The 20320-nt window shown below is 54.1% G+C and overlaps 2 long non-coding RNA genes across 2 annotated transcripts; one reads left to right on the forward strand and one right to left on the reverse strand.

The window, feature by feature from the left end:
• The first annotated feature begins 148 nt into the window (after window positions 1–148).
• LOC127386956 (uncharacterized) lies at window positions 149–13886 on the forward strand. The gene is made up of 3 exons (XR_007890020.1): window positions 149–616; window positions 1158–1413; window positions 13661–13886. It is a non-coding gene; the product is annotated as an uncharacterized LOC127386956 (long non-coding RNA).
• LOC127386958 (uncharacterized) lies at window positions 6001–7885 on the reverse strand. Its single transcript, XR_007890022.1, has 2 exons — window positions 7692–7885; window positions 6001–7175 (listed from the first exon to the last, which is right to left on the reverse strand). It is a non-coding gene; the product is annotated as an uncharacterized LOC127386958 (long non-coding RNA).
• Window positions 13887–20320: the final 6434 nt, after the last annotated feature.

The raw sequence follows: 20320 nt of genomic DNA on the forward strand, positions 1-20320 counted from the left end.
AAGCTCACCAAGGTGGGCTTAAGAGCACAAGAAGTATTGGGGCTGTCTGTGATGCCAGTGCCCATCCTTGACATTAGGGATAGATGTTTAGACCTGGAACCAGCAGGACAGACAGGATAACATGTCCCATCTTGCCTGCTCAGCTGCACAGTTGTGCTGAGATGCAGCAGTGCCCGATGAGAGGTGGAGGAGCTCTGCTGCATGAAGGGCAGTGATGGCTCTGCTGATTTTCATCCTGCTGAAGCCTTGGCCCAGGAAGGTGTGTAGCGGCTGAACGCAACCAAATCCTCGTGGGATCTTGGTAAACTGAGGACTTGCTGCAAAGGGTGGAAAGCAGGAGGTCAGGTAACCTCACAGCTTATGACTTGCAGGGAAATTGCTGCCAGATGGGCTTGTCCTGACATCAGAACATTTTACAGCCACCTCCTGAGGGCTGCCATCCTCCCTTGGTCATTTTGGGTGTCGGGACACAGCATTGGCTGGAGGGAGGACGGGACAAACATTCTTCTGGCTCCAGGGGCCCCAAATGGCTGTGGAGAAAAGAGAGACTGCTGCAAGCTGGTGGCGAGGCTGCAGATGAAGGGCAGACAGGCTGGATCCTGCAGGTGCTGCGTGGGTAAGTGGCAGGACCAGAGCTTGTGCAGGACCACAGCCATCCCAGGGAACAACAGAGGAAATTGTGGGGTGGCTGGGAGAGGCTGGCGAGGGCAGCATGTCCCCCTCTGTGCTGATGGTGTTCCACCCTGGGAAGAGGCTGAACCCCAGGATTCTTGCACACACTGTGTAGGGTGAGGAAAGCTGGGCCCTGGAGGCACGGAGCAGGTCAGGACATCCCGTGGCAGCTCTCCCACAGCAGCTGCCAGAGCTGGGCAGGGACCACACTGCAGCTGCACCAGGAATTGCAGCTCCCAGGGGGAGAGGGCATTGCTGGGTGAGGGGGACAAGCACAGCCCTGCGGGATCTTCCCTCTGCAGGGATATGGGGCAGGCAACACTGGCTGATCTTGAAGGTCCTTTCCAACCTTGATGATTCTATGATTCTGTTAATAAACAGGTGTTATTTCTTAAAAGATACTTCAGGGGGTGTTTCTCCTGTGCACTGCAGCCCTCATCTGCTCCTCAGCATCTACCCTTCTCTTTGCTTCCACTGAATTATAGCAGGACACAGGATATCTGGCCTGAAAGGCACACACCTTGCATGGATAACCAGCACCACTGTTGCTCTGCACACCTCCAGCAGACAGCTAGAGGAGGGAGCTGGAAGTTTCAAAGCCATCAAAGACAGCTGGAAGGTTCAAAGACATGGACACCATCCTTGCAAGGGCACAGACGAGCAGCTGAGGCCCTGCCAGCACGGACAGGACAGAAGGCAGAGCTGGAATGATGGGTGGTGTCAGACAGATACAGCCTTCAGGTAAGCTTGCTCAGTGGCCAGCTAGAGCTGGTTCAGGATGTGGGTGGGCTGAGGGTCCCTCACCACAGGACAGCCCTGTGCCCATGAGGCACCCAGGGTAGAGACTGGCTGGGCTTGAGCTCAGCCCCTTATGCCAGGAAGATGGGAAAGGGTTGGTGGGGATGGGGAGAGGACCCAGCTTTGCCATCAGGGTTGTGGGAGGGATAAGATGTTCAGGAGGGTGTTAGCTGGGCATGGCCCCGGGGTGATGGCAATTCAGCCCACTGCCAATGGTGTGAGCTGTACCTGCTCCAGGGCAGCCACCTCGGGGCAGGGCACACCGTGCTGGTCCAGAGCCTTGACTGTCCCACTGAGTTTTAAATCCCAGAGGTTTCCCTGGTGGAGTGACTTGGTTTTTCTTGGAGTAAGGATAACCTGCCCCTCCTCCCCTGCTGCCGAATACTCTGGCATGGCACCCAAAAGCAAAGTCACCATGAAATACACACCCTCCTTTCCTCGGCCTCCTCTTCCCAGCCATCCTCCAGCAAAGAGGAGTGATAGAGCATCTGCCTTTCTAGCCACAGCCCATTTCCAGGGCTGGGTTCTTGTAGCTTTTCAGAGGTGGTGCCAAGAGCTTTGAAATCCATTCAAGGCATAAAGCAAGGCAGTGGCAAAGAGTGAGCAGCCTGTGTGGAGCCCTGCCTGCCCCTAGCACCCTGGGTGCCTCCAGTTTGCTCAGGCTTGTAAGGGACATTGCTGAGGCCACCACCACCCCACAGCGTGGTGCAACCTCAATGTTCAGTGCACCTGGGGAAAGGAGCTGCTCACATTCCTTTCCTTCTGATGTGGGAACAAATAAAGGTTGGAATAAGGATGTTGGCTCTGCCCCATTGGCCTGGTCACTGCTGTCCACAGCTACGATATCAAGTCTAATTTATGTACTAATTTGTGTAGAAGCTGATCAGCAGAAAGGGGTCCCATCAGTGTCTGACAGACAGTTTGCCCCCAGGACCTGGAAGCAAGATGGGATCAAAGGTGCGTGTGGTATCTAGAGCTTTTCATTGCACCAGGCTCTCGTCTCCATCCCAGTTCTCTTGCAAAGCAATTCAGAAGCTGGACAAGCAGCTCTCCCCATCCCCATCCCTGTGCCTTGCTGCAGTGACCTTCCTGGGGCCTTGCTCCCTGCTCCTCTTCAGTTAATGGCATGATAGACCCACCAGGATGACCCTGAAACAAGCTCCCATCTATTTAGTGCTGAGTGTGGAGAACATGGGGGGATGGACCCACCTTTCACAGAGGACAGCCTGGTTTGGCAGGGATGGGAAAAGCAGGGGATTTATTTAATCCTTTGGAAGAAAGATTTAGACACTGCAGGACGTGCCCAGTCAGAAGGGTATTATTTAGTGGTAGGCTGGAATTTTTTCCAGCTTTGGTATCTCATGCTGCCCATTTCTTTGCACTTCATTAAATTGCCCTTCCAGCCACCCCCTTGAATTCAGAACCACTGCAGGAGGAGCTGTAAATTACTGCTTTCTGTCCTATGATTCCCATGCCCTCCTGACTGCCATCTTTTGTCCTGGTCACTCGGACATGAGCCAACCTGGGTAGGGCAGGAGGATCAGAGAGGGAAGTAAGATCAACAGAGGGGAAACTTTGGGAATGACATGTTGGACAGGACTCCAGTTGGGCCTCTGGTAGTGGGGCAGGGTATATCCCAGAGGCCGGATACCATGTCTGGGTGCCAAAGTGTGAAGAGTTGAGAAGGTTGGCGCGGGGTGTGCATGCAAACATTATTTATTGCCTCTTCAGCATTGCCTTCCCTTCAAAATCCATGGTACAGCCTCTCTTCCAGCAGCTTTTCCAGGATCCAGTCCTTGTTCCTAGGGCTGCAAAGATGACTCTGGCACATGGCTTGCAGAGAGGTTCTCCCCAGCCCTTGCACCATTCTACTCGGGGTGAGGTTTTTTTGTTGGTGTGTGATCAGAGCTGTAGCTGTGCTGGGCAGCCCTGTCCCAGAGATGAATCTTTTCCAAACAAGCTTGTCTTAGAGGCAAGGGTGGCCAAAATGAATGGCCTGAAGGCTCAGGCTGTGCAAGGGCCAAGGCATAGACCCTGGTCCCACAAGCATGCGGAGCTTCTCTCCACGCTCTTGGGCTTTTGGGTGCTCCCTGAGTGCTGGGGAGGGAGATGCTCTGGGGTGACACTGGGGACTTTTGCTGTGGGCAATGCAAAAGAAAAAGTAGCTCTGTTCTCACTGTCTGGCTGCTTCGTGGTGGCAGGCAGAAGAGCAAAAGCACCTCCACCATTTGGAGAGCCATGGCATCCTCCAGCCAAGTGCATGGCAGGTCCCAACCCGCCCTGCAAGGCCACGACCCTGCCCTCCAGCCTGGAGATAGGCAGTCTCAAATCTGCTCTTTGGAAGTAATGAGGAACTCCAGCACATGCACTAAAAATAAGGAAACAGCAGGCAAAAAATAAATCACTTGCAGGAACCTCCAGCCAGGAGGCTCCTGAGCACCAGCACTGACTGAGCCCTGGTTTGTGGTCTGACCTCGGCCACGCTCATTGAACTCCTCAGGCTCTGGCTTGCCTGGCTGGAGAATCCAGCAGAATAAAAAGCAGGATGTCAAGGCTGAGCTTAGCTTTTCCTTCTGTAGATAAATCACTGGGAGATGAGGAAATTGGCTGGTTTTCTTTGCAAACAGCTCCTTTTTGTTGTGCCCAGCCTGCCTGAACAGGGCGGCTGTGCCGGATGGGTTGCGTGGCTGGGGTGGAAGGATGAGCTGCCCTTAGCCTGGTGGGATGGTCCTGGAGAGTTAGCCCAAAGAGCCAGTCTGCAGCAGCTCAGTGGTACCCAGGGAGAGGGAGGAAGGCATAAACCAGCCATGTGCAAAGGTGAAAGGGGAGGGACCCCCCATCTTCTGCTCTGGCATCATTTACACTGTGTCTTCAGCACCTGGGTTGCACCAACATGCTCTGTCACCGCTCTGTTCCTACCTGTCCCTAGAGGAACTGCATGAATCACCTAAAAAAAAAAAAGCCACAAGTGTTTTTATTCAAGAATTTTCTAATTGCTGGTGCAGGAGTTATGTTTTTCTTCTCCTTTCCGTGCAAGGAATCTTTTCCTTTGTGCTCCTGCACGTTGTGCCACCCCAGTCCGTGTTTCGGGGGAATGGGGTTGGTGTGTAGCAGCCTCCCTGATGCTTCCAGGCTGTTTGGGGTCTAGTGCTCTCTCAAAGGGCAAACGCTGCTTGCTTTCCTCTTTCCAGACAATAGGAAGTCAGGAAGGGTGATATATTTGAGCTGGTGAAGTGAAGCAGTCGTGGATATTCAGATCATGGCAAACATCTGTGCTTCCCGTGGAGGCACCTTTGCCATTTGGCACCTGTTACGTTTGATCTGGGGCATCTCAGTTATAAAGAGAGAAAGCCCAAGGGGACAGCGCAGTAGCTGCACCCAGCTTGTCCCCATTTTTCTTGTGGCTCCCAGCAGCAGGAGAGGAGTTGATTGTAGCTTCTATTCCCATCTCTTCTGGAGCTGAAGCCATAAAAACAAACGGAGGGTGATTACACCACGCACACGCGAGCACCGAGGAGGGGCACGGCTGTGAGGAGCAGAAGAAAAACTTGCTCATTTAGGGTTTTTTCTGAGTGCCTGCCAGGGCTGCATCTGCTCTTCAGCCGACGCAGTGCTGGCTATTAGATGGGAAGAATTTGAATCATTTTTGTCACGTGGAAGGAGGGGGAGCAGAGACCAACCGTGACCGCTTTTTCTGAGCTGAAAATTGATGCTTGTTTCTGTTGCTTGCTATGGAAAAGCTCCCAAGGTATGGATTCTTTTTATGATTTCTTTTAGAGAAGTGCTTTTTATAATTTGGATGATTTGAGAAGTTAACCAGCATGGCCATGCCAAGTCAGCACCAAGGCAAGTCCTTGATCTCCTGCTTCTTCTTTGCAAACGTGACCAGTTTGCTTTTTTTTTAATGGACAAAACACCTATGGACCAAACTGTCTGTGTCCAAGTGTTCAGACAGGCAGGAAAACATGAAGCTGTGCATAAAACCCCCCCTCACTATTTAACCCCTTCTCTAGGCAGGTATATGGAAGGCTTTGCATTGCAGTTTCCTGATGGGTTCTTCATGGTTTAAAGCAAAGCTCAAAAGGACTTTTGACCTGCAGGCAAGACACCTTCAAAAGCCTTTTAAAAGCCTGTAAGCTTGTGTTTAGTAGATCCTCTTGCCCATGGCATGAGATTAAATCAAATCCCCCCTGCTTCCCTCTCACCTACGTACCCCAAGCCCCTTTATTTCTTGCTTTTGTACCACCTGTGAAGATTTTTGTATGGATCAAGTATCCTCCTAAGTCAACTATTCTGAGTAGAGTCAAATAACAGGCAAAAATGGCTTGTTTTGGATGGGCCCACCTCCCTGACCTCAGCAAACCCTCTTGTGGAGGTAGGAAGGAAGGAATAGCCTGATCTTGGAGATACATTCATGGTGACATCAGGAGGCCCTCAGGACCCTCCAGTGGCTGAACTGGGAGAGCCTTCTGCTGCCCTTTCCCTCTCCTTTCTTTCCATCTCTCACCACCACCTCTTCAGAGAGCTGGGACCCGTTTACACCCGTTTATTTGAAGTCAGGGAGGGAGGAGGGAAGAGGAATATAATGAGCAGGTCAGAGATTTATCTCCTATGAGGTTTCCAGCACACAGCGTGTCTGCTGAAACAAAAGTCACCATTTGTCTAGCCCTGATAATTTCATAAACAGCTCCAGATCCAGGACTGAAATACTGCCATTCCCTAGGAAGGTACCTGCACTTTGATGGATGCTGCAGAGGGCTGCTCCATCAGGGATTTGCTCCAGTAAAAGACTCCAGCAGCTCCAAACACCCCTCAAAAATGGGTCCTTTCTTTTTATACCCATCCCAAGTGAAGGTGCTGAGAGGGAGCCCAGTGGAAGTGGTCCCCTTGGGACCTCAGCCTCTAATCCCAAGGGACACCCTGAGTGTGTTTGGAGGCTGGGAGGCAGAAAGACACGGGTCTCTGAGCTGGACCTTAATGTCCTGTGTTTTAAATTGCATGGAAAAATGTGTTGTATGAAAAATACAAATAGCATCTAATGAGGAGCATCCCAGGGCCTGCTCTGCACTGGTTTGGCCTGGGGTAGGGATGGGAGCTGGGAGCTGGAAGAGGGATATAACAAGCAGTAAATACATAATCCTGGGATTATGGGCAGCAGTTAGCACCGTGGGGCTGTTTGTGTTGCCCCACGCTCCCTGCCCACGGGTGTCAGGCTGTGGCACAGGGAGCAGAGGCTGTCTCCTGCCCCAGCTCACCCCATGCTTCAGGCCCCAGTTTGGGGTAAGGCAGGATGAGTCCCCCAGGCCTGCATCCTACGGGGCTGCTGCAACATGTTGGCATCACAGTTTCTTAGGAAAATTAGCACCAGCAAAGCCCAGAGGACTCCAGGGAGCACTGGCCTAGACCTGTGAGCTGGGGAGAGTTGGCAGCAGCAGGAGATGTGGAGGGATGTTCCAGGAGGGCAGGATGGAGCTGGGAGCTGTAGCCAAGGACAAGGATGAGCTTCCCTGAGTGCCAGGCACCCTGTGCCCACCAGCAGGGCTCAGCCCACCCTGGGTGGGAGCAGGTGGCACCAGGCACATCCCGGGCAGCTTTCCAGACCTGTGCCTCACAGCTGCAGATCCTATCCGAGATGGAGAGGGCAGCTGGAAGTTCACAAAATTACAGGCTGTGTCTGTTGGTTCCTGAGCTGGAAAATGATCCCCCTGGAGAAAAAAAAAAAAAGGGAATGGGAAATTCAGGGAGCTGCCAGTGCCCACTGGCCAAGGATGCAGCAAACTGTGCCTTTCCATGTCCCAGCTGTGCTTCCCATTACTGATCCCAGCCCTTCAGTAAACACAACACATGGGTTTAAAGCTGACTCTGGCATACTGTTTGCTTTGTTTGTAGGTAACACCATCAGCAATCAAAAAAATAAATCAAATGCCAGGCAAAACCAGCCAGAGTGGGACAGCTGTCCCCTTCCTGTAGCTCGCTGCCCCACTGTGCCAGCAGCACCCCATCTTTCCTGGGCAGCAGGGCTGGAAAACACCCCCAGTCTGGGTGGGGGGGTATGAAACCCAGCAGTGAACATGGATACACAAGTGCTGCAGGGAAGTGAGGGCTGTCCCTAGCTCAGGGTCACTGGCACACCCAAGGGTGATGCTGAACCCCTCCCTCCCATCCTGCCCCTGTGGCTGCATCCCACAGCCACGGGATTTCATCCCCAATGTGGTCCCTACCAAGCAGTTTGTGGGGCTCCTCCATGTGCCTTGCTCGCCCTCAGGGCTTCCCTGGGCTTCAGTCCTGGTTTGCAGGTGGCATTCCTTGATTTCCTTCTTGCTTTTCCAAAGAAGTGTGGCTCGCATCCTAAATCCAGCTTGAGATGCCAAGATCCTCTCCAGCCCAACAGGTCTGTGTGAGCTGCACACACATACACCCCACCTTCCCCCCCAAAAAAAACCCACAACAACACAACACCACACACACCCAATTTTGCATTTTTGGGGGGGAACATTTCTAAATTCAGGATATTTCCCAAAAGGAGCTGGTATCCAGGAGAGGGCAGGGTTAACTGCCACGCACTGTCACACAGCACCCACATTTCAGGGCACAGAGACCTGGCCACTGCCATTATTTCCAGCCCAGAGGGACTTTTGCCTCGTCCACAGCTCTTGCCTGGCCCCTGCCAGCCCCAGGCTGTCCCCACGGAGCTGGGGACCAGCAGGCACCTTGTTTACAGCCTGTTCCTGGTGCTGAGCCATAGCAGCTGCTCTTTCGAGAGGCACCATGTGCCCCAGCAGGGTGGAAAAAAATACCTTCCCTTAGTCGAGGGATTGGTTGCAAGAAGCACTGCCCTTCCAGGAAAAACAGGCAGCTGCAGTCACCCTTCCAGCCTGCAATGGGCTCTGCCCCATGGCGAGGATGCTGGAGTGGTCCTGAGGGCTTGGGGGGGGCAGCAGTGGAGCTGGCAGCCCCCCGAGAGGCTGAGCACCTTGGAAATGATCAGAGGGCTGGAGCAGCTCTGCTCTGGAGACATGCTGAGAGAGCTGGGGTGTTCAGCCTGGAGAAGAGAAGGGTCCAGGGAGACCTTAGAGCACCTTCCAGTGCCTGAAGGGGCTCTAGGAAAGCTGGGGAGGGGCCTGGGACACAGGCATGGAGTGGTAGGATAAGTGGTGATGGTTTCAAGCTGAAAGAGGGGAGATTTAGATGAGATTAGGAAGAAATTCTTCACTGTGAGGGTGGTGAGACCCTGGCCCAGGTTGCCCAGAGAAGCTGTAGCTGCCCCATCCCTGGAAGTATCCAAGGCCAGGCTGGATGGGGCTTGGAGCAACCTGGTCTGGTGGGAGGTGTCCCTGCCCACGCAGGGAGCTTGGAATGAGATGATATTTAAGATCTCTCCCAACCCAAACCATTGTGTGATTCTGTGCCGGAGAAAGCAGCTGAGGAGGATGATGGAAGAAGGGCTGGAGGAGCAGCCAGATGGATGAGGGTCACTGAGCAGGAGGACTCACTCCACTGAGTGGAGGGGGCTTTGTTAGTATGGATTTCTCCAGAAATAACATCCTTCCCCGAGCCACTTCTGAGACTCATCTGGCCTTGCACTGGCCCCAGCCTGTTAACGTTTAACCCACGGGACAGGGACAGCACTTTGGAGCCAACCTGAGGGAGGTGGTGTCAGCACCCAGGGGCAGTGGGTGGCTGGGCACACCCCAGGTCATCTCCCTGCACTCATGGGACCTGCATCTCCCAGTGCCACCACTGGCTTCTGTGGTGCTCCCAGGACTCAGCTGGGGTGGAGTGGCTTTGCTGGGGGGTAATACCAGTTCCCGTGGGGTGAAGCACAGCATGGACCTGGGGTGTTTGCACACATAAAGCCCCTTTTCCTCCAGGGCCATCATCCCCAGGAGCCTGAGCAGGGCCAGGGCTTCCAGGGGTGGTTGGTGCCGTGTTTCAGGGGTTGTTTGTGCTGTGGTTTAGGGGTGGTTGGCACCGTGGTTTTGGGCAAGGGCTGGTTTGTCTAATGAGGGTTTCCTTGTAAGCAAACAAAGCTTGACTTTATTGCCTTTAAAGCACAACTAGCACAAACAGTGGCAAAAGTGCAAACATTGATAATGCTCAGAACATTTTGAGCCGTGCAAACAAGCAGGAGGTGGAGGGGTGTGTTGAAATGAAGGGGTGAGGGGACTGGGGGGAGGAGAGCTGCTGACCCCCCTCCCAGCCACCCGAGCTGCCCAAGGCAGCTGAGTCTGGGTTGGGGCTGGCAGGGCTGAATGGGAGCCCTGCAGAGCACAAAACCCTCCCTGAGGTGAGATGCAGATGTTATGATGACATTGTTCACCCCAGCCCGAGGCTGTGCCCTGTCACAGCAGCTGGAAGAGCTCTGGAGCTGCACAGCAGAGACACCAGGAGCAGGCAGAGCCATGTGTCCCTTCCGACAGCCCACCATGGGGCATCCCACCAGCACCTCAGACCCCCTCAGGCTGCCCCTGCCTTGTTTTTCCCCTTCCTCCCCTACCCCACCTCCTCTTTCCTGGGTGGGCAGCCTCGTCGCACGTTTCTCACACTCTTGCAGCTTTTCTGTCCTGTTCTGCTCCCCAAAACCTCCTCCAGGTGATGATCCATCAGTGGCTGCTGTATGTTGCAGCCTGGCCCAACTGGCTCCTTGCCTGATGGCCACAAAACCCTGTTCCCCACTACCCTGTGCTCCTCAGGGAGTGGTTTTTTCCTGGATAAGGGAAGGAGACGCACAGGAGGCTCAGTCCTTGCAGATGTGAGGGCTTTACAGGGAGCCAGATCACCAGTGCTGGAGGCAGGGATTAAGGTCCAGCTCCTCAGGAGATGTTTGGGCATCTGCCTCCTATTACTTAGGACTACAAAGCAGGTTGGGAAAAGCAGAACTTGGCAAAGTGGGTCAGAAGAAGAAAGGGAGAGACCGTGGATTGATCACTGGAGAGTCAGGCAGGCAGCGGGGACCTCAGCCTTTATCTCAGCTCCTTCCTTCTGGATGCCAAGGCATCTCTCCAGGCTGTTTCTGGGAGGCAAAGGGATGCTCAGAGGCAGGGCAGCCCCATCCTGTAGGCACACCCCCCCTGAGGGCTCAGCACAGCCCTCCTCACCCTGTCACAAAGGGATTACCAAGTTTTGCATCTGGCTGACATACTCTTCCCTAATCCTAAAGCTTCCCTAAGCCTTGGAGGAGGGGGTAAAAATCTTTTATTATTAAATCCATAACCTTCCCCCATCTTGCACAGGGCATTCCAGATCTCTGCCCTTCCCATCCAGCCTCCCAGCTGAAGCACCTTCCCAGCTGCCCCATCCTCCAGCTGATGGGGGGGTCACCACCAGCCAGGAGTTTTTGGGAAAACGGGGACCCAACAAAGCCTTTCTCTCCCTGCAAGAGATCAGCCCAACCTCCAACGCTGGCACCTATTTTCCTGCAGCCGGAAAGACCTGAATATTGGGAAGGAATTAATGGCTTTGCCAGACCAACCCAAAACCAGCCAGTTCAGCGTGTTACTAAGGGAAGGGACAGGCAAACAGGGTGACGACACAGTGGCTTTTGTAAGGCTTGGGAAAACAGGCTGAAGTACAGTACATAAAGTAACAGAAATTAGACATACCAGGGTAAGTAAAGTTGCTTTGGGACGAAGTGATCTCTTTTTTTTGGTATTTTTTTAAAGCCAAAGCTTCCTTTACTTGTGCTCCTAATTCTGCCAAGTCTCTTCTGAGTGAGGATTTGGGGACTTTTCCCAGCTGGACTCCATTTTCTGGTAGGAGAGGCCAGGGCAGGAGTCCCTGCAGAGCCCAGACTTGGAGCAGAGAGGTGATGCACGTCGGACGTGACACCCGGGGTGGTTTTGGCCCAGTGTGGCTTGTTGATATGAGCAAGGCTGGAGGCCAAAGGCAATAAGGGATTAGAGTAAAATGGCTTGGACAAGCAAGCAAAGGGGTTTTCTCAGCAGTGTTTTGCTGGGTGATGCTCCCCCAAGAGCTGGAGCCAGGTGAGCAAACGTACAGCAACGGAGCCTGGAACACGTGTCTGTGGTGGACGTGTTGTCCAATGATGGTACCCGTGACATTCAAGAAAGAAGCCAGATGAAATTGGTGCTTGATGCAGTTGGGTTTTCAGAACCAGCTGTTATTCTCAAATGGGGTCTTTCTCCCCTGTTCCTCACCCCAGTCACTCGCCTCCCTTCCAAAAAGCACAACCAGCATCACTGGAGTTACTGAGCCCCACAAGCCCCATTTTCCCCCAGCCCTGCTCCATGCCAGGAGCAGCTTTAACCTCACCCACGGGGTGCTGGAAGCTGTCAAGCCTAAAAACTCACAGCTCCCTGGGGAGCAGAAAAGCTATTTTAGGGGCTTCAACATTGCAGCAGCTCAAATTATTTCCTGAAGCCTGCATTAAGTAACTCAGGCATCTGGCTGCGCAGGTATAAAGCAGCTCGCTCATAAAAATGCTGCTCCCTGCTAATTTTCTTGAGTTTTCCCACACTCATGGTCTCTCTCTGTGCTACCAGGATGTGGGAAAACAACCTTCACCTAGTGAGCTTGTTCAGGATGAGGATTTTGTGCGTGTGTGCACGCAGTCCTGTAAGAGGCAACGTTTGCCTAGGCATGGCTGGGAGGGCAGATGGTATTGAGGAGAGCCCTGGAAAGCAAAGCCACCAGGTCCCTGGAGGGCTCAGCCCATGGCAGCAAGCTTGGGTTTCCTCTGCAGGGCCCCAGGCAGAAGTGGGGTCCGTGCCCACCCCGTGTCCCAGCCCTTACGCCAGGGTCAGGCGCCCGCATCACGCGCCCGAAGCGTCGCCACCAGCTGGCACTTCACAGCTGCTTTGAGGTGCTGCCAGGGACTGCAGGTCACCACTGCCAACAAATTGGAACCATTGTGCTCCATCCCTCTCCTCCCTCCTTCTTTCTCCCCGTTAATAGCCCCTTTCTGTACCCAGGGAACGTGATGCTGCATCATCTAACCCCAGCTGGCTGCCTGTGCCCACCATGGACCATGTACCAGCACCTGAAGGGGCCTAGAAAAAAGCTGGGGAAGGACTTTTGATAAGGGCACGTAGTGACAGGACAAGGGAGAATAGTTTTAAATTGGAAGAGGGTGGATTTAGGTTAGACAATATGAGGGAATTATTTATTGTGAGGATGGGGAGACACTGGAACGTGTTGCCCAGAGAAGCTGTGGATGCCCCATCATCCCTGGAAGTGTTCAAGGCCAGGTTGGGCTGGGCTTGGAGCAACCTGGTCTAGCAGAAGATGTCCCTGACCATGCAGAGGGGTTGGAACTAGATGATCTTTAAGGTCCTTCCAACCCAAACCAATCTGTGATTCTATGATGTGATCCCATGATGTCCCAGCTGGGGCTGGCTTGCAGGAAGTGGCTGCACATCCAGCCCTGCAGCCCAGCCTCCCTAAACACCATTTTGATTTGATATCATGGTATGTGCACTGGGTTAGTGCATCTCTGTCACCACCTTCCCCCACAAACTGTTTTTATTCTCCTATGGCTGCAAAAAACCCAACAAAATAGGATCTCCCCTACTCACCCCATGGCTGATGTTTGGCACAGAGCAGTGGTGCACAGCAGTGGGCTGGAGCAGGCAGGGGGTCTGGAGCCCCTCCAGGAACACGAGCTACCTAGCCAAGCTGTTGTTCTCATTTTTAATTCAGTGCTGAGGAAATCTGCACCATTCTCCCATCAGCCTCCCCATCCCGGAGGATAATTGATGCTAACGTCACTTCATTTTGGTCCAGCTGCTGGGCTCAGGAACAGATGTTTTATTGTTCCAACTGAACACACACCAAAAAAACTCAACCCAAAAAGCAACAAAAAAAAAAAGAAGTCATTTGTGTTTGCAGTGAGGTTAGCCACAGCTTCCTCTCCCCAGAAATGTGAGGAGACAGAGCAGCAGCTCCAGGGAAGACTCGGGCCTCCAGCAAAGCTGAGATTTATATATCCAGCTAATAGGCTGCAACACTCTCCCTCAAAACCCTGCCATGTCCAACAGAGTCCCATTTCTCCTGATCCTGAGCTCTCACCTTCCAGTGTGATGGTAAAAACCTTCACTTCCACCCTGGGATTTGCAAGAGTAGCACTTGCTTCAGAGCACGGATGCATGACTCCTCCAGGGAGCAAGCAAAAATGTGCCAGTGACATGTGTGTCTGCAGGGCATGAGCAAATGATCTTACCCTCTTTTCCAGCTTGTAGGAAGCAGCCTGAACACTTGATGCTTCAGCATGAGAGGTGGACAACAATATCTGGAAGTCACAGGGCTGGACCAGCCAAGCACCTCACTGCATCCTTAAGCCTTCCCACGAAGCTTCCAGGCAAACCGTGGAGCAAGTGGGAAACACTTCCTTGTCTGCCAAAAAGAGAATTGTTAAAAAACAAACAAACTTGCTAAAAAGCCAAAAAAGAGCTCCTACAACCACCCAACCTAATAGGTGTTTAATATTAATTTTCTCTCTAGCAGTAATAATGCTATAGATAAGAGCAGCACTTCTCCCATGCAGAGGAACTGGGAAAACACTGGTTCTCCTGGCCTGGCCTGCAGAGGCACTTTTGCTGGAGGTGAGACCTGGCCCTAGAAATAAAGGGCCCTGAAACACCCACCACAAATTGCTGGGGTGATTTTCCCTAAACGGCCAGCACAGAAGGCACAGGCCTGCAAGGCCAACACCAGTGACTTTCGGCACCTCCCGGCGTGCGCCACGTGCTTGGCAGGATTTCTGGCAGCACGATGTGTTTGCTCCCTGTTCCACAGGAGGTGAATGGCAGGGATCCAGTCCTATGGGATTTAATCCTATATGCAGTGGAATGAAGTGCCCCAGTCCTTCTCAGGAGACCACGCTGGGCCTGGGAACCAGCACATGGTTTGAAATCCCTGGCAGGAGAATGATCACAGCGTGTCCTCCTGGCAGACCAACAGTGGGAGAAAACCACCAGCTTGGTGTGGTTCAAATAAAAGAGACCTCATCCATGCAGAGCCCTGGGCTCTGCAGTACCTGCCTTGTAAACCCAGCTGCCAAGACCTGCTAGGGATCAGCACCAGGTGTGACCGTCCCCTTGAGAAAGGCAGTGTTGGGGGAAGGAGTGTGTGAGGGTGAAACACAGCAGGAGCAGTAAGAAGCTGGAGTAGGAAAACACCTGTTGGATCATCTGCCTCTTCTCATTCAGCTGGGTGAGCAGCAAGGACAGAGAGTCAATCAGTGTCTCCTCCTTTGCCTGGTGACAAGTTGCTCCCAGTTCATAACGACCTCCCTGCATCCCACCTCTGGCCCAGGGATGCTTCACACCTGCATTGAGCCTGTCTGCAGCATCCCAGCACCCCAGGTGTGTTAATGCTCTGGGTGGCTGAGGGCATGTGGTGGGGGTATAATCCCAGCAGGCCAGCATGATTTGCTGTCTATGGGGAGCAGCACTGACCCATGAGCCACTGCATTTGACAGCAGAGCCATAGAATCACAGACTGGTTTGGGTTGGAAGGGACCTTCAACTGGTTCCAAGCCCCTTGCATGGACAGGGACACCCCCCACCAGACCAGGTTGCTCCAAGCCCCATCCAACCTGCCCTTCAACACTTCAGGGACGGGGCAGCCACAGCTTCTCTGGGCAACCTGTTGAGGGTCTCACCACCCTCACACTAAATAATCCCTGGAGAGTGATCCAGGAAGGTGGCTGAAGCATTCATGTTATTAATTTGCAGTGACATTAAATGGGGACATGGAGGAAGCAAGGAAAGGCCAGAATACAGCCCTGTTCCCTGTCCCAGCAGAGCTCAGGCTGGCTACAAACCCAGAGCTGGGTCAGCTATAGGTACAGAGCCTGAAAAGAGATGTCAGAAGGAGATGTCATGGAAAATATTTACTCCATGAGGTCAGTGCACCCTTGGCTTGCTTTTGGAAGGGACTTTGAACACAGAAGGGCAGACATTTCCCTCACTCTTCTGCAGGCGAGAGGCTGGGGAAAGCAGGAGCTTCCCTTGGCTGGGAAGATGAAAAGCACAAGTGGAAAGTTCCGTGCACAAGGGAAAGCAAGTGAGGCTTCAGCTGCTGGTGGCTGGGCACTTGCTATTCAGGAGAGCAGCCTGCTTTGGGGAAAAACAGATGGATCTCTGAGGAGAAGGTCTGGGAAAAGAAAACAAAGCCAGGGGATGCCCCAGGGCAGAGGGACAGGCTGGCAGGGTGACACCTGGGAGCAGCAGACATGCACTGGGTTGTGTAGTACAGGGAAGAAATCATCCCCAAATGGTGGTACATTGGGGGCACGGTATGGGCACGGGGATGAGGGCAGCATGGAGGGGCAGCAAAGGCTCAGCACCCCCGTGGGACACCCCTCACCCACGTGCACAACAGGGCATCCCATTCCCTGATCCGAGCCCACAAAGCGCCACGTAGAAGCCCTGGCAGCCCGAAGCAATAACAACAGCACTTTGCATCTCCTTCTCCTGGGGTTGGGATCCCTCACGTCTGAGGTCCAATCCATCCTCTGAACGTTGGTCCCACAGGCTCCCATGAGCCTGTGTGAGTTTGGATGGGAGCAACAGGCCCCCACGTGTGTGATCACTGCTGAGGGCTTGGGCCAGCCTGAAGGGGGTGATGCCAGAGGTTCTGGCAGCTCAAGCAGAGGGAAAAAAAAAACACCTCCTGGAAGTTCATCAGAAAAAGCAGAGGAAGATCTTTTGTACTTCTTGAGGAGCAGCTCTCAAACTATGACTCCCAGAATGTCTCAGCTGTCTTAATTGCTTGGCAAATTACTTGCCTTCAAGCCAGGACCTGACACTTTCTGCTCATCCCGGGAGCAGCTCTGACTACACTCTCTGGTTGGGTCAGCAACCCAGGGGACAGTTTCTCTCTCTTTTTCAGGTTCAGCTGGGAAAATGTCAGGGTTTTTTTCCTCGCAGCCGCTCCCGTGGGGGCTGTGACTCCGTCACCCCCCACAAGCGGGAAGCGGGCAGGGGTTGCTGCTGGTGCTGAGGCTGCAGCTGGGGGGCTGCCAGCAGTGACTCAGGAGGTGGGACTTGCCCCCCCCCCCCGCCTGACTCACTGCCCAGCCCGAGGGTGCTTCCCTTGCATCACTTGTTGGAGACGAAGGAGGGACCCAAGGTCTGCTCTCAGGGAGATGTGCTGTGCCATTTTAAGCCCCCACATGTTCCCCCCCCCCCCTTCCTCAGCTTTTGACTTAACTCGTTGCCAGCTCATCCCTCCATTGAGCAAGCACAGTAGACCCTGGCCTCCTCCCCAGTGCATCTGAGCTCCCCACCCCTTCCCAGTTTGCCCAGTCTCATCTCAGCATCCCCAGCTCCTTCGTGGCAAAGCACCCATCAACCATAGAACCACGGCCTGGTTTGGGTTGGAAAGGACCTCAAAGATCATCTCGTTCCAACCCCTCTGCCATGTGCCATGGGCAGGGACACCTCCCACCAGCCCAGGCTGCTCCAAGCCCCATCCAACCTGCCCTTCAACACTGCCAGGGATGGGGCAGCCACAGCTTCCCTGGGCAACCTGGGCCAGGCTCTCACCACCCTCACAGGGAAGAATTTCTTCCAATATCTTGTCTAAATCTCCCCTCTTCCAGCTTAAAACAATTATGCCTTGTCCTATCACTCCATACCCTTGTAAAAAGTCCTTCCCCAGCTTTCCTGTAGCCTTTTCAGGTACTGGAAGGCTGCTCTAAGGTCTCCTAAGGTCACCCTGCCAAAGGAATCCCCTGCTGAAATCCCTTTCGATGAAGAAGCCCTAGGGCACCCTGTGCTCCCCACCCCAGGATGGCATCTCCAGCACAGCACAAGCAGACCCTCACTCCCAGGGCCCTTTCATGGAGAGAAAAGAGCAGGATGAAGGTCCCTTCTGCCCACCACCTCACTGTCCCCCAGCTCTCCCACCCACAACCCCAGCACCCACCCAGCCAGCTGCCCCCAGCCCCTCGCCTCGGCCAGGCAACCACAGGGACACTTGAGCCCTGGCTCAGCTGTTGACTCCAGCCTGTCCCTGAGGAGCAGGATGGGGACAGGGAGCTGCTCCGGGGTGGAATTTCACTCACTTCAGTGACCTCGTGCCTGTGGCACGCTCTAAAAATACAAATAAACCAGCGGGCAGCACAAAACCCACCCCGTTTCCAGCAGAGGGCTGCTCAGCCAGGCTCTGCCTCCCCTGGCCACCTCCTGCTTTGTGAAAGAAATGAAGCTGAGGGCTAAAAAAAATTTTTAAAAAAATATTATCAGTTCCTGTTTTTCCCCCCATCTCAGCTGAAGAATATATTTAGAAACTGACAGGGGCCAGATTGCAGAAGACCTGGGCATGGGGTTGGGAGGGGGAGGCTCTGTGTGTCCTCCACGCTCACCAGCCAAGCTCTTCCCACCCCCCCCTCTGGGTTATCCCAATCCTTCTGACCACCCTGTTGCCCTCCTCACCCAAACCCATCTGCTGCAGGTGGGCCAGGCTGAGCAGAGGTGCGTGGTGTGCCACGGGGAGTCTGTCCCCACCCGTTGTCCTTGTCCCCAGGCACCTCCTCCTCTTCTGCCACTTCAGACAAGCCCCACAGTGCCAGCAGGAGCTGCCCCCTCCTCACCTGTGGGGCTTTTATGCTCCATATGAACAAACCTCACCCCCATTCCTACCTCCCCAGGTCTCACACGTGAGCTCATCAACACTCAAGCCCCTGTTAGATGAGGTTGTTGGCAGAAACCATCCATAAGCCCAACACTGCTCTAGTGAATATCACTTGTGATTGTGACATCTCCTTCCCACCCCCCCCTCCTCTCCCATCCAGGGACACAGTGAAACCAGGACCCAGGTACCCTGCCCTGCCTTCACCCCCACACAGGGGAGGGTGTCCCCTTGAGTGTCCCCTTCACTTGTCCCCAGCCACGGGCATCCCAGCTGGGGACAGGGAGCCAAAGGGGACGGCAGGGTCATGGTTTCCCTGCACCCAGCAATAAACAAGCTCTCCCGAGCAGCCAGGGAGGGGGGACAAAAAGCCCCAGAGAGGTGTATTTTTGTGAGCAGGCAGATGAGGAGCAGCTCAGGGTGTGCTGGCAGCTGGTGCTATCTGTGAATGGGGGCAGGCTGTCACCCGAAGGGGACCTCGGGGCGGGGAGATGTTTGTTCCTGGGCCAAGGGGCTATTTCTGACTCCGGGAGCCTGTGGCTGAGGGTTTGCAAAGCAGCAGCTGGACCCAGGCTGCACCCCAGGAATATCCAACCCCCCCCCGGGCTGGAGAAGCTGCCCCTCAAGTGCAAACTTTCCACCCTCCTTCCCATCACTCCTGACCCCCTGTGCCCCGGGACGGGCCATCCCGTGCCCCGACACCCCGAGGAGCCAGGGGGCTAGTGAGGTCCCCGGGCAAGGAGCAGCTCACACACGGAGCCAAAGGAGTTACAGGCCAGCAGTTGTCTCATGTTTACCAGCTCCCTCAACGCACATCCCGTGCTGGGAGGATTCCTGGAAGCAGGAGCTGATTTCACACCCCTCCCCATGCCCCACAAACACACGGGCTGTGCCAAAAGCAGATCTCGGCACGTGACTGCTGTGCCACCCCCTTCCTCCCTCTCCTCCTCCTCTCCAGGCCTCAAACTTCCCATCCCAGGGCTGGCCCCATCCCTTTTTTCCTTCTTTTTTCCCCTCCTCTTAACTCTGTTTAAATCTTACCATCTCTTAATTTAAAGCAGAGGTGATGGCACTGCCAGAGATGCCGTGGGTCTCCAAACCTTTGCTGGGATCATTAAATCCCGGGTTTCCTCTGCCCTGTGCCATCAGGCTGCTCAGGTGACACCAAACCCCTGCCAGCCACTATGGGATGCATAAAGTCCTGCAGTTCAGGCTCTTGAAGTGATATATGAACCCTTTAGCTGCACAGGGAAACAGCATGTGAGGCAGGGGCAGACCCTGAGCATCACTTGCAAACCCAGGACAGTGGGGTTCAGAGCCAGGACTTTGTAGGGCAGAGGATGCTGCAAGGCCAGCTGGCAGACAGGGATGGAGGAAGAAGGAGAAGCAGGAAGTTTTTCCTCCCTCCCCTGGGCCATGCAGGGACACGCTGCACAACCCTGACACCTCAACCCTGAAGTCCAGCCAGGAAATCATCCCTGCAGGGCACCTGAAAGCATCCTCCTGGCTGGAGAAGAGGCTGTTCCTGCAGCCTGACCAACACATCTCTTTTCCCCATCAGCACATTTTGGGGTGGCAGTTGATGAGTCAGTAGGTCCTGCCTCTGTTTTTCTTTCCTATCTGGACCAGCCAACTCAGAGAGATGGCAAAATGCCCCAGGGCTACCACTTGTCTCTTGGTGATAACACTTTGCAAGGAGTCTTCTTCTTACTGGTGTGCCACTGTAGGGGGGTGGGATGCTGGGCAGAAGGGCTGGGACTGGGCAGATACATCACTGCTGGGGAGCCTGGCAAAAGCAGCCACTCGAATTTCTTACAGCCAGCGTCTCCTGCATCTCTATTAACATCCCATCAACACCTCTGAGATACAGGAAAGGTTGGCCCACCTGGGATCTGTTCCTGTTTTGAGATAACAGCTCCTCCAGCCTCAGCACACAGAGGACACAGCTTGCCACCCCAAGACCCTCTGTGCCCCCAGTCCCAGCGGTGCAGGGCAGAGGGAGACAAGTGCTTACAGGTGCTGGTGCAGATGTGAGCACTTCTGGATGGGGATCATGTTCCAGCACCAAGCAATGAGCAGCTCCATGGTCAGGAGGACAGCCTTGGTACTTCACAACCTGGTATAAAACATGTCCTTTCCCTCCCTTGTTGGAACAGCATCACCCATAGCAAGGCTCTACCTGGAGTTTCACCCAAATTACCCTCATTTACATGACATCTCCCAGTATGAGCTTTTGGAGGTCCAGCAACTCCAC

Source organism: Apus apus, chromosome 7 (assembly GCF_020740795.1).
Source record: "Apus apus isolate bApuApu2 chromosome 7, bApuApu2.pri.cur, whole genome shotgun sequence".
Taxonomy (NCBI): Eukaryota; Metazoa; Chordata; class Aves; order Apodiformes; family Apodidae; genus Apus; species Apus apus.